At 36.4% G+C, this 7,493-nt stretch overlaps 1 pseudogene across 1 annotated transcript; it reads right to left on the bottom strand.

Annotated features, from left to right (window-relative positions):
- Positions 1 to 408: 408 nt before the first annotated feature.
- Positions 409 to 3,172, bottom strand: LOC149133381 (deoxynucleoside triphosphate triphosphohydrolase SAMHD1 pseudogene; annotated as a pseudogene). The gene has a single exon (XR_016243702.1). The product of XR_016243702.1 is annotated as a deoxynucleoside triphosphate triphosphohydrolase SAMHD1 pseudogene (transcript).
- Between the last annotated feature and the right edge of the window lie 4,321 nt (positions 3,173 to 7,493).

Genomic DNA, 7,493 nt, shown 5'->3' with positions numbered 1-7,493 from the left:
TTTTAAGAAATCTTAGACATGTGATTAAAAGCAAATATTTCCTATAAAAAAGAAAACAACTGAATTTACGTAAATATTATTGTTGGTCAGAGGAAGAAATGAAGTTTACTGTCAGCAACTGTGCTACAACGTCCCACAACCCTACAACTCTCACTAGCTCTAATTCTGTTCTCTTACAACATCATTCTATCTCTCTCTGTAATTACTACTAAACAATGAAGAGAATACAAACATAAACTTTACTTCGCATGCTTTTGAATTTATCATGATCTGCCCGTCGAGGCAAGGTATTGTAACGTAAAGGTAAATAAATATTTCCTTAAAACTTCATGCATTGTTCATCTTCCACATCCTATAACTTGCCGTTATAACAACACATTTTTATCGTTACAACTGTTGACTCCGACATTTCATATTATTGTTTATTAATTAATATTACCTGTTATATGTACATTACAGTAAAATGAAATGTTGCAGTAGTCTTTCGGTGTGAAATTGTTCATGATTAAATAACACTGTAGTTAGATGAATTTCTGTTCAAGCATTTATACCTATTGTTAATGGTTGTTTATGATCAGATGAAAAATAACAGTTGATTTAGTTTATTAAATATGAATACAGTCATTATAAAACTGTCAGATAAATGTGAATATATGGCGAAGTAAAGAATTCGTACACCCGGTGTTTAGAGTTGGGTAAGGGTTAGGGTTTTTGTTACGCTGAAAACGGGTGGTGTACGTATTTTTATTTACCTCCGACTACAACAATATATACGATGAGCATACTGATTTTTAAAACTTGCTACTCCAACCAAATTTCAGGCCTTTAGTAGAAAGGATTATTATTATTATTATAAGTAGTAGTAATAGTAGGAGGAATAGCTGGTGTTGTAGTAGTTGTAACAGCAGCAGTAGTGGCAGTGGGTGTGGCTGGAGTAGTAGTAGTAGAATCGTGCTTCTTTCACTTTCAGTATTAAACTGCTGCACATAAAATCCGTCATTTTATATGTGTATATACGTAGGTGTACGTGTGCATGTTTCAACAAATGAGTCTACGTACATCTAAGCGTATATGTGGGTGTTTGCATGTATGTATGTGTGTGTGTGCGAGAGAGAGAGAGAGGGGGGAAGGAGCAGTCTGTATTTGTGCGTTTGTCTATGTAAGTCTGTGTATGTGGGTGTGTTTATGATAATCAAATCTTCAACAAAAATTCTCTACTCATATATTTGTAAAGTTACACAATGAAACAATGTTTTAAAAGTAAGAAAATACACGTTAAAATTTAAAGAAATCGAGTGCATTTAGTGAAAGGAAAATATTTCTAGTGTAAACAACTGTTCGTTCAATATACCTGACAAAGGCGGCGAGCTGGCAGAAGCGTTAGCACGCCGGGCGAAATGCTTAGCGATATTACGTCTGTCTTTACATCCTGAGTTCAAATTCCGCCGAGATCGACTTTGCCTTTCATCCTTTCGGGGATCAATAAATTAAGTACCAGTTGCTTACTGGAATCCATATAGCCGACTTACGCCCTCCGTCAAATTACCGGCCTTGTTCCTATAGTAGAAAGGAATAATCCATCCTTTTTTTAAAATTATTTCTCATTAATTATTGCGCTTTTTTTTTAATGATTCATTTTTATTTTCTGACTTTCTTTTTTATGCATTTTCACTTTTCTTTTCAAAATGATATCTGATATTCAAACAAAATTTCTTTGGAAGTAAAAGCATCTCTTCTAGTCGAACTCTTTTAGTTGATGTATATTTCAATGATCCGCTCTCAAGCTTATTATAAAATGGTATTATCTCTAATGGATTTCCTTCTCCAGCTCCATAATTAATACTGGCGTCACAGAATATTTCTCCGTCTTGTTTTTTTCCATCCCTTTTGTACTTATAAGATCGATAGATTATATCCTTCAATTTATTCCGAGCCTCTTTGAGATCTTCATTATTCTTATCCTTTAATATCTCCTCAAAAATACTATCAGTAAAATAAGTAAATATTTCCATATCGTCAACCTTTTCGAAAATTTTCAGGTGTTTATCTGCGGATTTGAAGGCTTCGCCAAGTAGTTTGTCAAACAGAAGAACAGTTTTGTGTTGGTAAGCCGTTTTATGTAATCGATATCGTGAATAAAACATATCATAGAAATTATCAAGAGTTTTGTCTCTGTAGCATATTTCACCATCTATTACTTTGGACATTTTCATTATTCTTTCGTGATCAAAGGATTTTCCGATACCAAGAAAATGGGAATCTCTCGCCAGATAATCCCATTTATCAACGTCGATGTTATAGGAAGCATTGTTGACAATTTGGTAAAAAAAATTTGTCTTCTGAGACTTTCTTTGTTTACCAATAATAATATCTTTTATGAAATCAATTTCATTGCGATTAAGTTTCTCATGAATATCTGAGTTTTCATCAAGAAGATGCTCCAACATATCACACGATGCATTTTCATGTTTCCATTTATTATCTTCTCCTCGAGTTTCATTAATAATACCTTCAAAGACATGCGAAAAAGGTGCATGTCCTAAATCGTGGCACAAACCAGCAATTTCAACACATAGTATATCTCTATCAGTTATATCCAAAGTGGAATCTTGCTGCTTAAGATGGCGAATCATTTTCCCAGCTAGATGACATGTCCCCAGACAATGCTCGAATCTATTATGCGAAGCTGATGGGTAAACATAATAACACAAACCTAGTTGTTTGATGTTACGCAATCTCTGAAACTGTATCGTATTGATAATCTCTACACAGAGTGGTGGCAACTTCATAGATCCATGAATAGCGTCATGAAAAACCTGATCCGAATTTGTACTGTTTGGGTTGGCCATTATTATATTATTAGGAAAACATCTAACTTACTTTTTGCTTATCGTTTACGTGAGCAGCAGTAGTATTAGCAGAAGCAGTAGCTGCTGGCATTCAAGGAAGTGAAAGTCGTGTTGTCCAATGAAAGAACTGGGCATAGTTGTGAAACTGAAAACAAACTTGTACGGCACCACTAGTACTGCTCGTACTACTACTACTAGTAAAACTACTACTACTACTACTACTACTACTGCTGCTGCCTTACCTGTTTAGCATTTCGCCCGGCGTGCTAACGATCCTGCCAGCTCGCACCCTGTATAATACTAATAATACACACACACACACACACGAAGGGCGAGAAAGAAAGAGAAGATGGAAGAGAGAGAGAGAGAGACAGACAGATTGAGAGTGAAAGGGAGTGAAAGAGAGACAGGAGGCTGAGTACTCCTCCTCCTACTACTACTACTACTTCAAATTTTGTTATAAGCCAGCTGTTTTTACAGGTAAGGCAGCATGTGCGTTAGGTTGTCACTCTCGCTTGCATCATCTCTCTCTCTCTCACTCTCATTCGTTTTATCTCACTCACTCACTCCTCTCTCTCTCAATCTCTCTCCATTTTACACACACACAATCGCTCTCCCACCCATTCAGTCTACCTTATACATTCTCTCTTCCGAGCTCACTCATTCTCCTGTCTTTCTTTCACTCCCTTTCACTCTCAATCTGTCTGTCTCTCTCTCTCTCTCTCTCTCTCTCTCTCTCTTTTCCATCTTCTCTTTCTTTCTCGCATTTTGTGTGTGTGTGTGTGTGTGTGTGTGTGTGTGTGTGTGTGTATTATTAGTATTATACAGGGTGCGAGCTGGCAGGATCGTTAGCACGCCGGGCGAAATGCTAAACAGTATTTCGTCTGAGTTCAAATTCCGCCGAGGTCGACATTGCCTTTCATCCTTACCATCTGGTTCGGGGACTTTCCAGTTAGGCACTGCACCCACTTGTTCTTTCACATCACCCATGCATATGACAACATTCCTTTGTTTCTTTCCTCCTTGTAATTCTGTATTGATAGTCCCTATCCACAATGCATCCCTTTTATGTACCACATTGTGTCCCCATAATCCGCTCCAGAACTCCTTGGCTTGATTTGCATCAGGAGCAACATTTTCCCCCATTGTATCCTTCTAACGTTCGGAAGAATTGCTTCGAGTTATTTTTGAACAATCTGTTCTCCTCGAACTGCTTATTTCTTTTCACAAATCTTCTGATCTTCTGTCTTTTTGCCATGGTCCTCTGTTTTAACTGCTCTATTACTGCACCAAACCCGTTTTTCCGTATTTTATATTTCTCCTCTCATTTTTCTCGGTCGGTCTTTTTCCCATTTTCCCACTTTCCTCTTAACCATTGTTCAGTTTTTCCTAGATCTTGCCTTTCCCGCATTATGTCCCTTTCAATGTGTCGTTTCTACCGTAGTTCTTTTGCTCCACCATTTTTTGTTCTCTTAAGTTGTAATTTCTCCTCAACAAGTAGCACAATAGCTTGGAGAAGATTCCTAGTTTGTGCTATGTCCTCCGTCTGGATGTACGGTATGACAGTATTTATCTTTTGTGTTACTTTATTCATCATACTCCTATTAACCCTTCTCATATTCATGGACATTTTGGATCTTTTTTAAAACGGGGGCCACATTTTTCATTAACGAAACACTTTGAAACTTGGAACACTGGTAGAATATGTCATATAAAACATCTTTTTCTCTTAGTCTTCTTTAAAAAAAAAGAAATCCATAAGTTATTCCATGTTAAAGCTGTCGTATTTCTGTAATTTCAACCAATCACTGACGTCCATTCAGCCGATATACATTAAGTGCCGACTACATAAACAAACGATTCTGAAACAATTAACCCTAACCCTAACCCTAACCCTAGGGTTAGAGTTAGGGTTAGGGTTAAAGCAAATTTAAAATGAAAAAAGCAAATAAAACGAAGGTATGGAGATTAAATACGCTTTACACCGCTTAATCAGCCAAAGGAGTAAATGAAAACAACTGAATACTTGTCAGTGATTGGTTGAAATTATCGAAATAAGACAATTTTTTACATGAAATAAATTCGAATACAAAAATATTTTTCTGTTCTATAACACAAAATAGATAAGTATACGAAGTTTGAAGGTCTTTCGGTACCAAAAACACTACGTAAAACATTAATGAAAAATGTGGCCCCCGTTTTAAAAAAGATCCGAGATTTTTCTTGTTGAGCATTCATTAACTCGGTGAGTCGTCTTTGAATTTCAAGTAATTCATTATCTAGTTGGTTCATTTACCCTGCGTGTCCACCCATCATAGTATCAAAGTTCACTGTATAACATTCCTGTTCCTCATCTTTAACAGCCCCCCATCCCCATATCCCTTTTCCTCCTGTCTACTCTTCTCCCTGCTTTCAACTCCGACCTCTCTGTTTTCAACTCCGACCATCGTTTGTAGTCCATCCACAGGGTCTCTCAGACTCTCACTAATCCGAGATATTTCTACTCCAGCTAAGGAGCCCTTCCTCCTAATTACTCCCACTTGGTTCAATAGTTTATTTTCTAACATTGAACACATGTCCTTTTCCATCCAAAATTTCAAGGTACGTCGGCCTGACACGACATCTTTCCAGTTTCGCTATGATAGAAGAAAGTGGCCTTTACTTCTGTCAGTCTAGAATTGTCCCTCTTCACTGATAACTGTATTGAAGTTTGAATATTTCGTTTTATATATATATATATATATATATATATATATATATATATATATATATATATATATATATATTTACACCAAAAATTTGGCAAAAGAATATAGTATCTGTTAACAATCTTAGCAAAATACTCACAGTTGAGTTTTTGTATATATATATATATATATATATATATATATATAAACTTTAAATAGAATTCAAAACTGATCCTATTATTATTATTATTATTATTATTATTATTATTATTATTATTATTATTATAAAGTATTTTCAATGGATCAGTTTTGAGCTCTATTTAAAGTTTGTTTGCTGTTACCACATTTCGGTGTTGCTCTGGTGGAATTTCGAACCCAACCCTTTATTTGACTAATGGGGTACTCTGTTCTCATTCCTAGGGTATTCTTTTTTTGCTGGTGTTATTTTTGTGGATATCATTTTCCAAGTCCCTGCCAGGCATTGAACTCAGAATCCGAGGGTTAGTAGCTCGCACTCTTACACACGACCCGATGAAGGCTGGAGAGAACATCAGCCGAAACGTTGTGGTAACAACAAACAAGGTGAGGATACCATTGTAAATAATATATATAATTTCTCATCTCAAAAATATAGAATAGTCCTACCACCGTATAAGGTGTTGTTGGCACTCCGTCGCTTACGACGTCGAGGGTTCCAGTTGATCCGATCAGTGGAACAGCCTGCTAGTGAAATTAACGTGCAAGTGGCTAAGCACTCTACAGACACGTGTACCCTTAACGTAGTTCTCGGGGATATTCAGCGTGACACAGTGTGACAAGGCTGACCCTTTGAAATACAGGCACAACAGAAACAGGAAGTAAGAGTTTCTGTTGTGCTTTAGGTGTTTTCGCTCAATAAACACTCACAACGCCCGGTCTGGGAATCGAAACCGCGATCCTATGACCGCAAGTCCGCTACCCTAACCACTAGGCTATTGCGCCTCCACACCGTATAAGGTATACAGAAGTAATTGATATCTTTCGATGTTGATGACCTGCTTATCTGGCTGTATTAATATCGATTCCTATCTAGGTATATGAATGTCAACGATGAGTCATATAAGGCGGAGTAATGCCTATCAAGATAGGCTAAGAGGAAAAAGTAGGGGAAGTATAGATGAATAGGCATGTGTGGTAAAAAGTTTGCTTCCCAGCTACATAGTTCCGGATTCGGTCCCACTTCGTGGCACCTTCGACAAGTGTCTTCTATGTCAGAACTAGATGTTCCTGAGATAAATTACAATAAATATAATCTTAGAGCAAAAGCCAGGTGAAGTCAGTCAAATCAACGGCCATCCAACATCTGGGAGAAAGAAACAATCTTAGTCTTCGTTTAGACATCTCACAAGAAGGAAAAAACTTTAACCTAACACCTGTGACTCTGCCTGCATCCAATTATGTTAGATTGTTTTTTCTTTTTTCTTTTTTCTTTTAGCAAATGCACTATCATTTGGATAATCAGTAACCTGAAAGCCAAAGAAACCGTTCAAGAAGCTTCTATTTCTAAAATATACATATATACATACATGCATACAGACAGACAGACAGACAGACAGACAGACAGTCAGACAGAAAGATAGATAGATAGATAGATAGATAGACAGACAGACAGACAGACAGACAGACAGACAGATAGATAGATAGATAGATAGATAGATAGATAGATAGATAGATAGATAGATAGATAGACAGATAGATAGATATAAATTTATATGTAAATACATGCATATATGTATATATATGTATGTGTATATATATATATATATATATATATATATATATATAGAGAGAGAGAGAGAGAGAGAGAGAGACAGAGAGAGAGAGACAGAGACAGAGAGAGAGAGATATATATACATACATATATATGTGTGTGTGTGTGTGTGTGTGTGTGTGTGTGTAAAGAGTGAAATAAATATGA

This window comes from Octopus bimaculoides, chromosome 11, assembly GCF_046866305.1.
Source record: "Octopus bimaculoides isolate indiv1 chromosome 11, ASM4686630v1, whole genome shotgun sequence".
NCBI lineage: Eukaryota > Metazoa > Mollusca > Cephalopoda > Octopoda > Octopodidae > Octopus > Octopus bimaculoides.
This window is presented reverse-complemented; position numbering and strand designations above follow the sequence as displayed.